General features: G+C 31.6%; 1 long non-coding RNA gene across 1 annotated transcript in view; it reads left to right on the top strand.

Moving 5' to 3' along the window:
- LOC141498360 (uncharacterized) overlaps positions 1–20,118 on the top strand; it is a 795,212-nt gene that overhangs the window by 341,045 nt on the left and 434,049 nt on the right. Inside the window, exon 2 of the long non-coding RNA XR_012471617.1 lies at positions 5,497–5,587. This is a non-coding gene — a long non-coding RNA (uncharacterized LOC141498360). The remainder of the gene's footprint in view (positions 1–5,496; positions 5,588–20,118) is intronic.

Here is a 20,118-nt window from a genome sequence, read left to right as displayed (position 1 = left end):
TAAAGAGAACCCTTTTGTGACTATGATTTTGACTGATTAAAATTAACATCAACTCCAATTTTACCTTCATCCAAATCTTGATCACAAATTTTCTGTTTACAGGACAACAATTTGATTCATTTTTATTGGTCCCTCAATTTGACAGCTTGACTTAAATATTTCGGGTGAATCCTTACTAATTTGTGAATCTATATCTTAGGAAAAGACTAAAATAACCTACCAATATTACTTTTTTGTAGTACTATTACCAAGCATCATAGACTATCAGAATTAGAAGATACCTCAGAAGTCATCTACTTTAATCCCTGCTGAAAGTTTGCATTTTCTCTTGTTCAGTCATTTCTGTGATATCTGACTTTTCATGATATTATTGGGAGTTTTCTTGTCAAAAATATTGTAGTCCTTTTCTGTCCTCTTTTCTGGCTCATTTTACAGATGTGGAAAATGAGGTAAATGGAGCTAAGTGACTTGTTCAGCATCACATAACTCATAATTGAGACTAAAATTGAACTTAAGTCTTCTTGACTCCAGAACTAGTACTTTATCCACTGTAATATTTAGTTGGCCCCCAAATCTTCTATTGTAATACTCCTAACAATTGGCCATTATTCCCCTGATAGGGAATCTCTCTGAGAGGCAGCCATTCTATTTCTCTATCATTCTGTGTTGTTATTCATTAAACTGAGGCAAAATATGATTTCCTCATTCCACTCAAGTGGTCATGATCCTCTCTCTAGGACTAAATTGTAAATTTTCATTCCAGTGAGAACAGTAGCTGACACAACAAGTACTTAGAAATGTTTTTCCCTACATCAATAGGTGACTCCCTTCAAATTTTTAAAGGCTTACTCTCATTTTCATAATGTTCCCTCAAAGTGAGACATTGATTCAGTTCTCCTCTTTTGACATTTATAGGTAGATACGAAAGTTGGGTCCTTACAACAACCTTAGAAATACTCTATCAGTCCTTGAGTCAGGAGGGGCTTAGTGCTTGTTCAGACTTAAGAACTCAGCAACTGTATGACCCTGGGCAAGTTCCTAATAGTGCTCTTTCTCTGTCTCTTCATTTGTAAAATAGTGGTAATAGCATCCATCTCCCACTGTCAGGATAAAATATGATATTTTTAAAGTACTTTAAAAATTGAAAAGTAATATATATATATATATGTATATATACATATATATATATAATTGTTAGTGATGATTATTTTAGAATTTCAATCTGACTGGCTTCATTCAAAGTTTCATAATTTTGAAGCTAATTCAAAGTTCTTTGTATTTTCTAAAATATAAATCAAAAGTAATTTGGGAAAAAAAAAACATGAATTGCTTTCTAATAATGATGGGCTATGATTCTTAGTAATAGTATCATGAAAACCATGAGTTTAAAATTTCATTGAGGCAGGTTGATTTCATGAATCTAAATGATTAAAATATTTTGAATTTTAAAACCATAATTCCACAAATTATTAACTTCTACTATGTTTAAAAAAGTCATCATTCATCCTTTTTACTACATTAACCTTTTTTTTACACAATTACTATTCCCCAACATATAAATAATCTGCTATCTGAATATGAATTTTGGGCAATTGTGTTTGTTCATGACCCCCAAATAGTGCACAAACAACATATTTATCCTTCATCCTCCTAGAAGACAATAATATCAGGGAGAGGTGATACTATGACTAGCAAATGAATTGTGTTTGAATGAGGGAGTGTTTTGATAACTAACCAGCCTTACTCTCTCCTCCAGAGCCATCTGCATCTAATGACCAGATATATATCAGATATAACTGGAGGTGGCAATGTAATCAGGATTAAGTGACTTTCTCAAAGTCACACAATTAAGAAGAGTCAAGTGTTTAAGGTCACATTTGAACTCAGATCCTCCTGATTCCAAGACTGGTCCTCTTTTCACTATACTACCTAGCTGCCCTAGGTGTGAGCACATTTGTTTGCTGGCATGTATACTACCCTTATAAGCTCATTCATCTTTGTAAAAGGAATTGAAAGGGGGTGGCTAGGATAGAGTAAATAGAGCACTGGCAATGGATTCAGGAGTACCTGAGTTCAAATCTGACCTCAGACACTTAATAATTACCTAATTGTGTATCTTTGGGCAAGCCATTTAACCCTATTTTCCTTGCAAAAACCTAAAAAAAAAAACCCAAACAAACAAACAAACAAAAAAAAAACAAAGCAAAAAGGAATTGAAATACAGGGGGGGGGGAAGAATTGAAGGGGAAAGAAACAGAAAAAAAAGGAGAAAAGGTCATAAGAATGGAAGAAAAAAGAAATAAAAAGAGGAAGATTAGGTCTAATGATCCTTATATTAGCTATTAATCAAATATTGTTTTTCCTTAAAAATTTTATATAGAATAATAGTATACTAAGCCTATATAATGTAGTTATGCATTCTCAACTTTTTGACCAGTTTTACTTCCAATTATGGGTTATTGATTCTACTTATTATTGTCCAATCAATATTAATTAGACAGACTATATATTATTACTATATAAATTTCTTAACAACATTCCTGTTTCTCTCTGATTATAGCAAGATATTGTTAGTCTAGACTTTTTCCTGAAGGTTACTATTTTAGAAATATTAATCTATGTGTCTATATCTGTATCTGTATCTGTATCTATATCTGTAGCTGTATCTGTATCTATATCTGTATCTGTATGTGTATCTACATCTACAGCTACATCTACTGCTACATCTACATCTACATCTATGGACATGGACATGGACATGGATATAGATACAGATATAAATGGCCACTGATGGGAAGCAGGTCACTTTTCCTACCTCATTACCTTAAAACCAAGAGCCCTGGGTAAGGTAATGTTCCCTTAACACAGACTGCCAGTCCTACTCCCCAACAGGAGAAAAAACTACCGAAGATGAGAAAAATTCTCAACAAAAAAATTCTTTGGCATTTTCAAGTGGCAAAACATCAAAACTTAAAGAGTTTTTATCCATGGAAACGATACTAATTTTCAGCTGTTCCCCCTCCCATCTTTAGCTATTTGTTTATTCTTTTTATAGAAATGACAATGTCTTGAGAGCCTAGGATGTCTTGCTCTTGATTTTCCCCTTATATCCATAATACATTACAATGCTTCATATGTAATGAGGGTTTAGTAAGCACTACTCATTTAGTAAGCATTATTCATTCATTCTTTTATTCCTTTATGGAAGTAAAACAATTTTATTATAGAAAGGAGAACAAAACAATGAATTTAGATTTTATACTGTTCAATTTTCCTTCTTTCAACAATTTTTAAACTTATGACCCTTGACTAAATTTATTATAAAATTTTATCCATGGCTTTGTTGGTAGGGAACAAAAGTGATCTTGTTTCATAAAAAAAATTTGGGGGGGATTTTACCAGTAACTAAAATTCCTTGGTTTGAGTTCTAGTGAAAAGCTCCTTCCTTTCCATGCCAGTTTTTGGGGAATTTCATTTTAGTGAAGTTCCAAGAGATTAATGTCTTTAATATATATTTAAATTCAATACACCAAAATAGAAATTTTTGAAAAGTGACCTTTCATTTTAAAAATGGAAGAATGCACATTACTATATGGAGAAGAGGCTTTATTATATGTCCCCCATCAAGGCAAAGAGTGTATTATGTATTATGTATATTATGTATACTTGTTTTCTCTTCTGTTCTCATTTTCCTTTCTAAAATTTATTTTTGCTTTATGTGGCATTTCTTTTTAGTTTCTTCTCTATTTTTCCCTTTTTCCAATATTAGCTACCTTTAAAACCTATTTGAAGTAAAAATGTAATCTTAAGACAATCTAGAACTTGTTATGAGAATCAAATTAAAAAATACATTGCTATTGATGTAGACTGCATGAAATCAGAATTTTAATAAAATAGCTTCAATAGGTCCTGTCTTAATAACACAACACAATTTATCTACAAGTTTTCCTATTTTAAAGAGATAAAACATTCCAAAGTTGATGATTAATTTACCTGGGGCTGTTTAATCATTTTTCACAAATAGGAATTCATAAAATTTTTAACAGAGAAATAAACTTTTACTACTCTGAAAGTAAAAAAGACTGATAGGATTAATTAATGATTTTTTTATTAGGGATGCAGGTGCTATAAATGTCAAACAACTTTTCTAATCTATCACAATCAATGTTCTCAAAACTGCATTAGTTACCATGACTGTCATAACCAAATGTAGACTTGTGATTACATTAGTTTTAATAATGAAGATGGAGTTCATTTTTAATAAAATAAGCATTTTGAATAATATAAATTTTGAAGTTGAAGGTTAGGAATCATCTTTGCATAATTTCTAAGGTCATTAGTTTCTAGATCTTTAAAGTTAAAAAGCTTGGGCAATCTCTAAGTTTCCTTTTCTTCAAAAGCTAATGATTCTACCCTTCTTTTTATATCCTAGCACTTTTTGCTATGGTTGTCCCATAATAGGTATTTGCTATATGCTGATTGATTCATTTAACTGATTGACATAATCCAATCTTTTCATGTTAAAAGTGTAAAAATTCTGCCTCAGGGATGCTTGATGACTTTTGAAAAACTCTCAATAGCAAAAGTAATCATTGGAGCCAGGTTTTTTTTTCCTTGACTCTCAGATCAGGGATTTTTTCAACATACCACTATTATGTTCTTAAATCCCCAATTGTGACAAACAAGTACTGTTCAGGATTCATTATGATTTCGTTATGTACTCAATTTACTCCTACATTTAACTGAATGTACATTTGAAGGTGACATAGCAGCAAGGCACAATGACTACCACTAGCTGATGAAAATTAAGAAGTACTAATTAGAGAAGCATTATGTTACCATGTTTTCTCCCATATGGGACTATATGAAGGATGAATGATTTCATCAGCATGGGACTTTCATCAGCATGGGACTTTCATCTGCCAAATCAGATTTCAAGTATCTCTGAATAAGTGTGTTAGGTCCTAGGAAGTTTTATGTGATATGGAGTAGCTTAAATGATTTTCCTAATGTCATATGGTGAGTAAGAGTCAGACTGAATTTGAATCCACTTTGTCCTCAGTCTAAGCATAGCACTTGATCCACTTCATTGTATCTCACCCCTGAGAATGTTACTGTTTTTGGTATTTTATAGAATGTTTCATAATGAAATGTGGAGGCAGCTGTGATATTGTACATAAATAATTGATATTTTTATATAATACAATAAGCATATGAAGGTCATAAAGATAAATCCCAAGTTGTTCTATACCCTGAATGTAAATGAGTCTACTCATATACAATCACAATTGTTTAGCTGAAATCCATGAACTTTAAGTTGTCATTCTGAAACCTTTATTAGTAAAGATACATTTTAAAACAAACAAAAAAAAATACTTTGTGCTAGCAATGAATCCAGCTTGCTTTAATGCAAAACTAAGATACTTAGTGCATTAAAATCATAAGAAAATGTGAAAAGAGAAGTAAACAATTAATTGTGTACATTTGGTTTTCCAGCTCAAGATACCAGCAATTTAGCAGCAATTGGTAATGTGATCAGGTTGGATTACTCCTCTCCAAAGTCTCAGATAATGACATCCCCTTAGAGGTAGGTATGATTTAAATCTTTTCTGGCTATGTTTTGGTTCTGTATTTCAGAAACTTTGACTGCTTCTCTAATTTGTAAAATCTATATTGTGGTTTTAAAAACTAGTTAACAGATTTTTTTAAATTAGAAGATAAAATGAAATGTTTCCAAAAGAGCTACACAGTATGAATGAAGTTTTAGCAACAGCCTTTTTTTGTGAAAAACTTTATATTTACCATTGCCTACAATGTATCCTTCCCAAGCTGTTTCAATTTACATGTAGATTATAGAAAATGAAGGTTCTTTTTATTCTTGGGCATGAGCCTCTTAAAGGAGAGAAATTAATTTTCTACTTTTGAGCACTGCTTCTTCAACCCCCACTCCCATCTTATAATTACTGAGTATTACCTTTGTCAAATGGAATATTTCTGTTTCAAAGGCAAACTCTGAAGAAGCTCTTACAGGGGAAAAAAGATAATGACACCAGCTCCCTTGTCTTTATTAATATTAATATGTCACTTTCTGCTTCAATTGTTTCTTATGCAATCAATTGTAAAATTGTAAGCCAATTTTCCTTTATTCAGGGCAAGAACCTGCTACCAGAGAATAGAATTCACTGATGATGATGATGATGATGCTGTGTGTGTGTGTGTGTGTGCGTGTGTGTGTGTGTATACATAGAGAGAGAGAGAGAGAGAGAGAGAGAGAGTTAACGATGACCCCCAAAAAGCCTCCCAAACCCCCTTTTTCTTCTGAGACTAGTTTGCTCTAAGATATGGCTTTTTACTTTCTTCTTAAATTCTTCCAAATTTGTCATTAAGCTTCATGTTTGCCAAAACCAAATCTAATTATACAATTAAATTCTCTCCAACTACATACATCCTTATAGATGTATCTTTTAGACACTAAGTCTTTCCACTTTCAAATGCTTGCTACCTCACCTTGTCCTGAATTGTCATTGGCATGGATATTATCCTATGACAAATACTAACAAAGGATCTTTATTCTCTTGAATCATTATACAATCTTGAATTATTTATTAAAATGGCTAAAGGCTTTAATAATTGAGATCTTATGTGGGTATCCCACTTTCCCCAATACCTCTATCACTGATACTTGGGAAAGTATAATTCAGAGAAGGGGCCATACTACATAGAAATTTCTTTAAACACGAGTTTATTATAATTTTGAAAGTACAGGTCCTGTACCAAACCCTATACATATATATGTATACACATACACAGAGACCAAATTTACATATATATATTTATATATATATATGTGTGTGTGTGTGTGTGTGTGTGTGTGTGTGTGTATGTATGTATGTATTACAAAAAGTCCTAAAATTCTTAGTGAAGTTAAAAGATTTAGTAACTTTAAAAGATTAAATAATACAACTTAGAAAAATCATTTGATAATTTATTTATGTTTCTTTTCATTTTTAAAATTCTGTGAATTTTAAATAATATAATTTTAATTTTAACAAGATAAAGCATGTAGTGTGTGAATGGCAATTACACAATGATACTTTGTTAGAATGGTGAATCAGTAGATCTTGCTTGTCTACCTTGGTAACCTAATCTATCTTCATTAGAGCTTGCCTTGTGAGATCATAACTAAAATGCTACATGCATCAAAACTTCACTCTCTAGATAACCTTAAGGTTAGAGTTATAAGCACAATCTTTTCAAGGACCAAGTGACAAATGATATTTTTATAAAGTTCAAAAATTGATAAGAGATATCTAGCACAAGGTGATGGTTTTGTTGAATTTTAATGTGAAACACATTGATATTTTAAAAAATATGTAAATTATTATTCTTGCAGCTAACTGGAACACTGGATGTCCCAGGCCTGGAATCAGAAAGAATGGTCTTCCTGAAATTTAATCTGATTTTAAACACTTGCTAGCTTGGTGACCCTAGCAAGTCACTTAACTCTATTAGCTTCTGTTTCCTCATGGTGTAAAATGAGCAGGAGAAGGAAATGCCAAACCATTATAGAATCTTTGCCAAGATAACACAAAAAGGGTTCATAAAGAATTCGATACAACTAAAAATGACTGAACAACAAATTAACCTTTAAATTTTTTGTGTTTGTAATATTTATACATCTGAAAATATTAAAGTTTTAAACTGCACTACAATTTTAGAATACTATATATATTATAAATATATATATAAATATATACATATATGTATATAGACTAACTATAGATGTACATATATGTATAAATATATCTAACTATATCCAACATATACCACAATGCATTCATGTAGCCTATATAATATGAAAAGTATTTATGTGCAAATATATATATATATATATACATATGTGCAACCAAATTTATAGAAAGGCATGTTTCTCCACAAATTTACATCCCTCTATACTAATGGACCTTTAAATGAATTTTTATAATGTAGTCATTTTTGTTGATTTTTACCTTTATACTACAATTAAGTTAGGCTGGCAATACTTATATTAGAAATATTGTCTGTGAATTAAATGCATCACAAATTTTTCCAACTATCCTCAAGTCTATGTGTATCTTTTTATCTTGGTCTTGACAGTGCACTATTGAGGTCTTCTATTTCTTACAGTAGAAAGAAGTCCTATTTAGATAGCACAGCAATCATTCAAATTGACACTTTAATATCACATACATTTTGTAGGAGGAGTTGGATGTTTATTTCCTCAGAGTAACTGTTTGAAAAAGAAACCTAAGCAAGTCCAGAGTTGAAAGTGATTAGATAACATTTTAGAGAAGAAATAACTTTTTAGTAGAACTGTGAAGATAATATATGATAAGGATAGGAATAAAATATTTTTTTTAATATTGGTACTTTTATGGTATTTCTTTTAAAGTCCTTGGGAAATCGTACTAATTGAGCCACCTACTCTGTGATTCCAAGTGTGTAGGAACTACCTCCATCCTTTGCATATAACAACTTATTAGAAACTTTTAGTTTTATCAAGTTATCAGAGGTTAATCTGTTGAATGAAACTTATTTTTGGTCACCAAGTAAGTATGAGGTGAAATTGAACCCAGGTCTTTCTGACTCCAAGTCCAACATTCTCTACTTTATCACATTGCTTCTCAATTGGTTTGTGGAGGGTACTAAACTTGTTTTTAATTTCCATAAAGCCTGAAATTACATCTTATCTCTATTAAACTAGAGAAGAAGGATATAGTGCTAAGTAAGAGATCTAGTTTACATTATCTCTAGGGTTCATCTGTTGAATAAATTCTGGCAAGGAGAGTGTAAATTGGTCTCACATTCCATGGAACACTCTAGTTAAGAACTAGACCAAAAGGCAACCTTAAAAAAGACTGAATGCTAAGAAAGAAACTAGGTACAGAAAAGTAGGCAATAATAGATAATAGATGGTTTGCCCTCATTGCCCACTAGGATTTAGAATCCTAATGACTGTTCAGGGAAGTATATAAAATACACAATTTTATCATTGAGAAGTGAACCAGCTAGGGAATTTTGCTAAAGCCAGAAAATTCAGAAATAGACAGAGTCATAATGAGAAACACAATCCAGTGGCTGTATTTAAAATGGAAAGGGCAGTCATGTGCCAATTAGAAGCTAGTCTGAACCCTCAAAAGGGAGACCTGAAGAAGAAAGGTATTACCTATTAATCAGAAGACTAAGTCATTGAATCATCCCGAGTTTGTGATGATACAGACTTAGTAAGGAATAAACTTGTAAATTCTTTCCATGCCTGAATCTCAGTATAGACTGAACTTGGGGGTACCTGCCCTAAGTCATAGGTTTCTACATATGGAAATTAGTTATTAAAGCTAAATCTGTCAACTTTAGATCCAAGAAGTCTATTAATTAGTAAATATATTTAAAAAAAAACCCCAGAAATCAGATAACATAAAGAACTAGGCCTGTTAGAGTCTAGGAAAAGAAAGGAAACAAATATTAAATACCTGCTATGAGAAAGGTACTTAACATATATTATTTACATTGATCTTCACAAGAATCATCTCTATTTTCCATCTGAAAACATTAAAGCAGATAGGGATTACATGACTTGTCTACACTTGTACAAGTAGGAAGAATTAGAAGCCAAATTTGAACTCATATCTTCCTGATTCTAGGCCTAGTACTTGAACCATAGATGACTTAATTAGGAGACAAGTAGAAGGTTAATAAAAAATAAGTCTTAATTCTCCATAGTATCAGATTTATTCATAAGAATCTTTGTAACTTGTATATGGTGATGACTGTAAAGTGCCTGATGATGATGTTTATACTTCATTCTCAAAGAAGACCATGAAATCAGTGTGGCAATGCCATGACAAGTGAGTGAATTGAATTTGAGTAAGCCTCACTTTCTCCTTGGAAATCATCTAGATAGAGCGGTCAGATATGAATCAGAACGACTGGAGATGATCATGGAAAGGAAACAATCAAGTTAAATGACTTCTCCAAGGACTCATAGCTACTAAATGTCTGAGGTCAAATTTGAACTCAAGTCCTATTGACTCCAGGGCTAATACTTTCTCCACTGTGTCACCAAGTTTTTCCTCTCACAACCCATCAATTAACAGTTGGGAAAGTCTTCTGTTTATCCCTAAGAACCATTGACTCTTCCTATCCCAACCCCGACTAATTAAAATAATAGCATATTTATATACATTTTTTAAAGATTACAACAGGTTTTTACATGAATTATCTTATTTGTGTCTCAGGATATCACCTTTCAGCATTAAATTTATTATCCAATGATTGTCTTTGCCTCTTATGTTAGTAAAGCTAGCCTTTTAAAAACAACTTAAGGTTTTATTATTTGATCCTTACAACATTAGTAATCACTATATAATTATTGATAGTTATTGTGATCATTATTATGACCATGAAGCATTGGAAGGATGATTACTGTTCATTGGAACAGTGATTTTATTAATATGGATGTTCCTTTAGTGGCAAAAAATATACTACCTAATTCTGTGGCTCTGGTAAAGTTACTTCAATTCTTTGTTCCTCCAGTTCCTCATTTGAAAAATGAGATGACTTGATTCAGTGAACTCTAAGATTCTTTCTCACTTGAAATCTATACTATAATGAGTTATGATTCTGTGATTCTTTCCTTTAACTTTCATGAGATGAGACCTTCATCATATGTAAAATTTCTTTAGCCTAATTTAGCTCCCACCATGTGCTTAAATTGATGTCTGCTGCAACAGACATGTGATGTAAGCATAATGCAGTGAGAATGATTTTGCTTACACATGAACATTAATTCATTGTTATACAAACATATGGCTACTATTTCTCTATCTTTTTCTGCTTAATAATCTTGACTTTCAATTAAAACATCTACAAGCAAGATAAACTAGATCTCATAAAAGTTCTAGCAAATTTCCTTGAATTTAATAACTGTCCAAGGCATATATTTTAAGTAATTTTCTATAATAAATTACTCACTTAAGTTCTCTCCCCCCCTTCTCCTGCTGATGGAGTTAAAAGTTTTTGTAACAATGAACATATCTTAATAAAGTTTTAGAATGTTGCTAATTTGGTTAATTGATAATAGTGCTTTGAGCCATTCCTGCTAGCATTTAGTTATTGTCCCATCATCAAAAATCATAATTCATCACCCCACATATTATCATAAGCTAATGGAGATAAAAAAAACCCAATGAAGAATTAGTTGAAACTCTGTGTTATGTCTGACTTTTACTTACAGAGATACAGTTGATTTCTATCTAGGAATTCTCTCTTTTTTTTTTAATTTGGATCATTGTATTATTGAGAATAGTTAAATCATTTACAGCTAATCATCATACAATATTTCTCTTACTGTGTACAATGTTCTGGTAGTTTTCACTTAAATTTGCATCAGTTCATATAAGTCTTTCCTGGTTTTTCTGAAACTACTCTTCTCATCATTTCTTATAGCACAACAATATTCCATCATGCATAATGGACATCCTCTTAATTTCTGATTCTTTACCATTACAAAAAGACCTGCAATAAATATTGTACACATATATATCCTTTTCCTTTTCTTATTTAGTTTGAGTTTTACAATTTTTTCCCTATTCTTGCTTCCCTCCCACACCCCCTACAGAAGGCAGTCTGTTAGTCTTTACATTGTTTCCATGATATACATTAATCTAAGTTGAATGTGATGAGACAGAAATCATATCCTTAAAGAAGAAAGTAAAGTATAAGAGACAGCAAAATTACATAATAAGATAACATTTTTTTCCCTAAATTAAAGACATAAGCCTTTAGTCTTTGTTCAAACTCCACAATTCTTTCTCTGGATATAGATGGTATTCTCTTTCACAGATAGCCCAAAATTGAGTAATTCTCTTTTGGAGACATTTGAACTTGCTAGGTTATTAGTGATAGATGACAACCATTTATAAAAGAAAAAAATGATATATCAAAGAATAAAATGTTACAAATATATTTTCCTTTTCTTGACTTCCTTTCATTTCTTTGATATGTTTTACTATTTTTCTTTTTGTTATTGTTCAGTTGTTTAAGTCATGTCCAGCTCTTCATAACTCTATTTGAGATTTTATCAGCAAAGATATTGGAATGTTTTGCCATTTTCTTTTCCAGCTTATCTCACAAATAAGAAAACTGTAGCAAACAAGGTTAAAGAATTTGTCTGGGGGAATTATAGCTATTTAGCATCTGAAGCCATATTTGAATTCAGGAAGTTGTCTTCCTAGCTCCAGTTTTGACATACTAATCTCTTGTCCACCTAGCTGCCCTATTGAATTTACTTATTGTCAGAATAGAAAGAATGGGATTGAAATATTTCATGGTCGGGAGGCGGGGAGGGATATGGGGAAGAGCATTAACATGTGTTATTTTTCTCAAAACACTTCCTAACTTAATTTGAAAATTTACTTTCCCACTGTTATTTATTAAAGGGTTCTTTTTAAATAAATAAAAAAAATTAAAAGACATATCTTTATGGGTCACCTCTTATAATGATGTTAAACATAAGCATAAGTTAAACAAGCAACCACAAATAATAAATAAAACTGTACAATCCCTTTGTTCTAATCAAAGAAATAATGCAGGAAAGATGAGGAGGCTGTTTGCTTGTGGGTTATGGGACAACAATCCATAATTTACTTTGCAGATGTCGATGTAATTTAAGCAGCAGGCAGAACAACCACACAGTTGTAGATGCTCTGGGGAAAGGATACCCAGAGTCTCGTAAATCACGGTAAGGATTAAAAGCAATGAACATTCATCTTCTTAACCTCGTAAAGCAATATTGCAAAGCCAAGGATTACAACTCACTATGCATGTAATCTTTGTGCAGGCATAAAGGGTGCCAGGGTGTTGGGTTTTTTTTTTTTTAAGGCTTCTCTCAATTAGCACTGACATGTGCCATTTGGGAAAGGAGCAGAAAATAGTTTTAAAGTTGATTAACAAGCATTCCCTCCCCCTCCCTCTAGTAAATGAGCAATTAATAAGATTTTATTTCAGTGGGGAGTGGGGAGAGCCACAGGAGATCACTGTATCTGATCCTTCTTTAGAGAGAACACTCATATGGAAATGAATCGCATGAATTCACATGTATAGTCAACATTATATTGCTTCCCTTCCCAAGGGATGGGGGGGGTAGAGGAGAGAGAGAGAGAGAGAGAGAGAGAGAGAGAGAGAGAGAGAGAGAGAGAGAGAGAGAGAGAGAAAGAGAACTTGGAAATCAAAATTTAAAAAAAGAAAATATGAATATTATTTGGGTTTTTATATGTAATTGGCAAATATTTAACAAAATAAATAAACATTATAATGAAAATTTTATTCTGTAAGAAACTATGCCAGGGATTTATATCATTGTGATATTTTCAAGTGTTTTGCTTTCTCTAAATATTGTTTTCACAAAGATGAACAAATATCACACAGAATCTCAGAACTCTGAATAATTAATGGAAAGAAATGGTAGATGTAGCTGTATCTCATATTGTGGCAAATACTCATTCTGAGTTTTTAATAACTTGCATTTTAAAATAAAAAACTCATAGACTTGATATTTTAGAAAATGAATTCCTTGCATGCAATATTTTTTTATTTGACCATTGAATTTTTTGAAAAATCCTTTAAAATCATCATTGTGTTAAACCTTACAGCATTCATTTGATTTAAACCCAGGATGTTGATATTTTTTCATAAAATTAAAATCAGGAAAGGTGCAAAAAAGATTAAATTATTTATATTCAAGATAAGATGAGGGCAATCTCTTTTAAAAATTCTGATTCATTATTATATGCTACAGTACAGTGATACATTTGTTTTAATAAACCATAACAGTTATCCATTATTCATTATGGTGGAGGAGAACTTTACTATGGATAATACAAAACAAGAATTATGTGAATTGCTTTTTCTTTTTCACACACACACACACACACACACACACACACACACAAACATTCAGATATTGTTGCTTATAATCTTCGGAGTGAAAACAATCCCTTTAAGTCTCTAATAAAAATATTATAATCTGTATGACCTTGAATGAGTTGGTTCTCTTTTCTGGGATTTAGTCCATTTTAGAGATTATTAGGGTTTTAGACTAATTTCAATTTAAATAATTAGTAAGACTCTTATACTGATTTGAAATACTCCTCTAAATTGAGCAATCTTTATTCAAGGTTTTATTGAACATCTACTGTGTACAGCATCTTGTACTCAATGTTTTGGGGGAACTAGAAAAATAAGTAGATGTCATTCTCCTGAAGACATTTACATATTAGTAAGGGTTGTCAAATATACAAATAAAAATAAAACAAAGTAAAGAATGAAAAGTGCCACGAGAGAGGGACTACAATTCTCCAAAGCAAAATGTTACTTTTGCCAAGGGAGATCAGAGAAAACTTCATGGGAAAAGTGATATTTAAATTGCACCTTATTAGAGAGGAGTGATAAAGCAAGATGAGGAAGCAAGTGTAAATAAAATGAATGAATGGATAAATGAAATAAACAAATAAAAGATAAAAATAAAAACAGATAAATGAATGAATGACTAAATTCCCTAGACTTTATAATGAAGAGACTTTGGTTTCATTTCTAGCATTGAAACTTTGCAGTTGTCTGACAAACAAATTATTTAACCTTTAGTCACCTTAAATCAGAAAACACCCTTTAATTTAATGGTATACAATTGCATTTTTTTTTCATTTCTGCCTCTGCTATACTACAGAGACTTAAAAGTAAGCAATCAAACACTATTAATAAAGAGGGAGCTATATGGCATAGTGATAAAGTGTTGGACATGGAGTCACAAATATGAACTCAGGTCCTGTCTCTGATACTTACTAGTTATACAACTGTGGGCAAGTTGCTTAAACAAATGAAACTACAGTTTTTTCAGCTGTAAAATGTGTTGGGTACCCTGGGAACTCCTGGGAATTTAAATATAAACAAAAAAAATGACTGCTCAAGAAACTTACATTTGAAAAAAAATCATACTTGAAACATGTGTGGGAAAAGAAGGTACATAATCCAGAAAGCAAAGATAGAGGGAAAATGACCTTGTTTGGCCCCTCTTCAACAAGGCTATTCCAAAAGGAATTCACCAGTTAGAGAAAGGGGCAGACACAGTGGAGGGATGTTCCAGAGTAAGAAAGGTGCAGAGGCAGATGAATATTCGTGGGTAACCAGTCACCAGAAGCTGAAGAAAGCTCCAGGATAAACCAGTAGCTGTGTTAGGGGCAAAGTTGGAATGTCAGAAGCAAAGATGAGAGAAATATTGTGTAGAAAAGTTGGTAAAGTTATTTAAACATAAGGAGATATGGAAGGGGAGAAAATTTAATTTTTAAACCTGATTTTCATCAAAAAAAAGTATAACTAGTAGGTGAAATACAAAGAAAGCTCTGTCTGGAAGTAACTATACTAGAATTTCTAATAGACAATAAGAGGAATTCTGCCTAAAGGGCTAGATTTAATGGTTTTCACTATTGATCTTTACCCTAAAGTGATTAAAGGAAAGGAAAAGGAACCCATTTGTACAAAAATATTTATAGTAGCTCTTTTTTGTGGTGATAAAGAATAAAAAAAAGTTGAAGTGCTGACTATCAATTGAATCATAACTGAACAGCTTTTGATATATGATTGTGATTTTATACTATTGTGTTTTAAAGGAATGATGAGTAGGATGCTTTTAGAAAAATCAGTAAAAACTTATATGAACTAATGAAAAGTGAAATGAGCAGAATCAAGAGAATACTGAACACTACTAGCAAAAGCAATATTGTACAATGATCAGTTGTAACTTGGTTACTTTCAGCAATATGATGATCCAACACAATTCTGAAGACTAATGATGAAAAATGTTATAGTGAAAGAACAGATGGAGTACGAATACAGATTGAAATATGATTTTCTTTTTACTTTATTATGCTTGGGTATATTTTTTGGTCTGCATTTTCTTTTACAACATGGCTAATATGTAAATTTTCCTATGATTACACAAGAATAGTCTATGTCAAATTTCTTGCCTTTTCTGGCAAGATGGAGAAAAGGGAGAGAGAAAAAGAATTTGGAACTCAAAAGTTGAACAAATGCATCTTAAAAATTTGTGTTTACATGTAATTGAGAAAAACAAAATTGGAAATGAAGTTTAAAGATAGAAGAAAGAAAATGTCATTCAGAGAGATAATTACCCCTAGTTCATATATTAAATAAGACTGAAACTCTGAAGGGAAAATTGGTTCACAAAGGGATGGGATGCTTCAAGGAAAGGTTCAGAAAAGAAATGATTGCAATCTGTAATTCAATGCCTATGTATTAATGAGACTTTCAGATAGAGAATTTTTTTTTAATTTACTAAAGGAGTTTTATTTACTAGATAAGGAACTTAACAGAAGACAAAATCAACAATGTTTTATTTCCAAAGAATAATATAAGGAAGAATAGGACAGTTAAATGTTGGAGATGGGAAGCAGAGTGATACTCTTACCATTATGATAGAGTCAAAAGGAAGACTTAAAAATGGATTCAGTTATTCATGAGATAACTGGTGATAATAACAAACCATTGAATTAATTCTTAATAGCATTTCAGAGGGCATTATTTAAGGTGGCTTAAGCACTAAAAGCATAAATAAACATATTGTCATAATATTTTATTGAAAAAAATCATGCCAGATATGTCTTTATAGAAAGAGTTGTGGAATTGGAATCAAAACAGCATGGGGACTGAATTCTTCCAAAGTATTACTAGCTTTCAAACAATTCAAAAACATCTGGAAATATAAACAGTGAAAAGATTTAATAAAAAAATAATAATAACTATAACTATAATGTTAAATATATATAATGTTAAACAGCATATAAGATATACCTACATATTATTTTATAGAAATATACAACAAATAGTATTATATGAAATATCACATATTGATAATAAAATAATACAAAAATAAAAATCTTTGACCTTTAAATTTTTTCCTAGTGACAATGGAAGTTTACCAAAGATTCTTGAGCATAGAAACAGAGTGATCAATCTTATATATTAGAAGAATTATTTTGACTTTGTGCAAAGAAAAAATTGCAAATGGAGGCTATCACAATTACACTGGGAATATATGGTAAAGATAGGATCCTGAATTAAGACTGATGACTGTGTGAGTAAGGAAAGGGATAGATATGAAAATTACTATAGAGGTAGAAATAAGTTTTAGCCACCGAGTGCACATGAGTAAAAGTGAAGAGTCAAGAATGATTCCAAGATAGTGAATCTTGGTTAGCAGAAGAATTCTAGTATTCTCAATAGAAATAAATAAGTTTGGAAGAGGAATGGGGGGGCAGAGGAAATATAATGAGTTTAACATTGAACAATTTTCTTTTTAGTTTGTGTGCAAAAAGGTTACCTAGGAGAATATGTCTTGTAAGAGATGTAATACTTGCGCTCTGGAGAAAACAGAAGTAGAGGATATCTTGAAAACTGATGTATATATATCATTCAATACTGGGTAACATGTCTTAAGAAACATGTGGATAGCTATATCTATAAATATATGTCACAGAATTATGAGAAGGCTTTTATTTTAAAAACTCAATAATAAGACTTAATGAAAGGCTACAATAAAAATTCAGGATGAAGTTATATAATGTATGCATGTGTGTATATATATATATATATATATATATATATATATGTATATGTGTGTATGCATGTACATATCCCTATAATGGGGAAGGGAGGTGGAACAAAAGTGGCAATAAAGAAATTTGTTTAATAGCATGGTATTAGTGGTGCTTCAGTGCAATTTCAGCTAATTTTGGTTGACATCTCTTCCTGTTTATACTTTAGATGAATTTTGTACGTTCCTGGGATTTCTGACTGTGAGATGGAAGTCTTAGATACAGAAAAACACTTTTATTTTTAATCTTATGGTTTGACAACTTACTGATTAGGTCTCTAGTTAAATCTCTGTAGACTGTAGGGAGGCATAGATAAATGTGCAATGCTTTTGAGGAGGCTCTAGATTTATCTTCCTTTTTCATGATAAGAAATTCCCCATAATTCTGAAGTCAATCTGTTCTTTGAATTGCCAAGTGGGTTTGAAGAATAGAATAGAAATATCCAGAAAAGAAGGTGGAAAAAAGTAAAGAGAAGACAAGGAGAAGACAAAATTAAGCAGAATAAAAGAGTGGAGAGAATATGGACAAAAAAACAGGATTATTGAGCATAAGGAATCATTTTATGAAGACTAAACACCAGGAAAATAGAAGAAGAAAATTTTGGAAAGACAAAGAAGCAAGGTATTCTGGAACTAGAAATGGTATAGAAAATTACATATTTCTACTTAGCATAATGTGATGTTTAATGTCTACTTTTCTGCTTTATAATCATATTACATTCTGTGATGGATTGGAATCATATAGGATTATCATTGGATCTGGGAATTATATAATAATTTATATTTTTGGGTAATAGTTATATATCAGGTAGTCATACAAATGATAAGAGAGTGAGAAGCTATATAGAAAGAACTAGAAAAGTGAGATATAAGGTTCAGAAAATGTATAAGAGGATTTGACCTAAAAAAATGAAAACTACTATAGATATAGGATTTATACCAATCAACAAAAGAAAAAGGAAGCATATGTTTGATGATTGTTTAAGAGAACCATAGGAAGGATAATGTGTAACTGTTTTATATTATAATACAGGAAAAAAATTCTTTCAGTCCTGGACTTTTAAACTGATGTCTGTATGCAATGAAATAATAGCCCTATAGCCCTATATCCTCTTAACTTGGCATAGAGGTTTGTGTATTGCATTGTACATAAAATATATAAAATAGGTACTTAAATAATAGAAAGATAAATTATTATTTACTCATAAACACAGATTTATTAGAAAAGATAAAGCTCTATCAGATAAAAGAATCATTGGGATAATTGTTATTAGCCAATAGAATAACTTTCAACATGAGGCAAAATGCTCTTTCTTTTGATATTTAAAGAAATGCTAGGGTTTTCTTTCTGAAAAATGTAATAATATAAAATTTATTTACTGCATCAAGTCTAGATTGAGTGCATAAACATCCAGGATTGTTCTTGTCCTTTCATTGCTTTATATAAACGTAACTCTCCTTTTGCCAGATGATCATAGACTGCAATAAAAGAGGTAAAATATCTAGAAGGGAGTTGATAATCCCGTTGTACCCTTTGCTGATCAATATATGTCTGGAATGTTGTGTTTAGTTCTGGGCACCAAATTTTAGAAAATTCATCTATGAGCTCACCAAACTACTCCACTTGGCTTTGACTCAACCTCTATCATCATCTCACTTCCTTAAACTCTCATAAGCTCATCTTCAGGAAACTCACTGTTGTGGAGATTGTTTTTTGGCTTTGGTAGTCACACCTATTAGCACTTTTTGGTACTTCTTCCTTTTATTGAAGGACTGGGGAGTGTAGCAAATGACTATTCCCACAGCCTCCCTTTATAGAGGGCTTAATATCTCAACAATATATCCATCTGCCAGTGATTACCTCCCTGAGTTTGATCTCAATAGAGAATTAAACTAAGATGTGTTAACCTCCAGAGTTTGCCCTAATAAAGAACAAACAGAATTAAGCCAACATATGTTAGCCTCAAGAGTTTAGTCCCAAGAAAGAACAACAGGAATTAGGTTAACAAACATGTTTATTGGTTCCCTAAGCTTGTGGATTATGCATGCTGTGCATGGAACCCATTTAGAAAACTGAACCCCAAAGTGAAAATTTAGAGAGAGATTCTTAGATAATTTCATAACCAGAAGTCAGAGATTTGTCCATCAATGAAGTGTCCCTCAACTCAAACTGTGTTTCATGTCTTTCCTTAAGAGCTGGGGGAGCTTGATAAGATATTAATGATCGTATAAGAGTTCCATGAGAAGGATGATGTGGTATTGTTTCATATTATAATATAAGAAAACAATTATGTGTATCTTGACCTTTAATCTATGTGCAATGAGATAATAGTCCGATATCCTCTTATCAGAAGGAGTACACCTTGTAGTCAGGACCTTTGTGCCTTATCAAGTCTTCCTCCTTCAGGATGGGT

This window comes from Macrotis lagotis, chromosome X (genome assembly GCF_037893015.1).
Source record: "Macrotis lagotis isolate mMagLag1 chromosome X, bilby.v1.9.chrom.fasta, whole genome shotgun sequence".
In the NCBI taxonomy this organism is placed as follows: domain Eukaryota; kingdom Metazoa; phylum Chordata; class Mammalia; order Peramelemorphia; family Peramelidae; genus Macrotis; species Macrotis lagotis.
The sequence above is the reverse complement of the archived record's forward strand: the minus strand, read 5'-3'. Positions and strand labels throughout refer to the sequence as shown.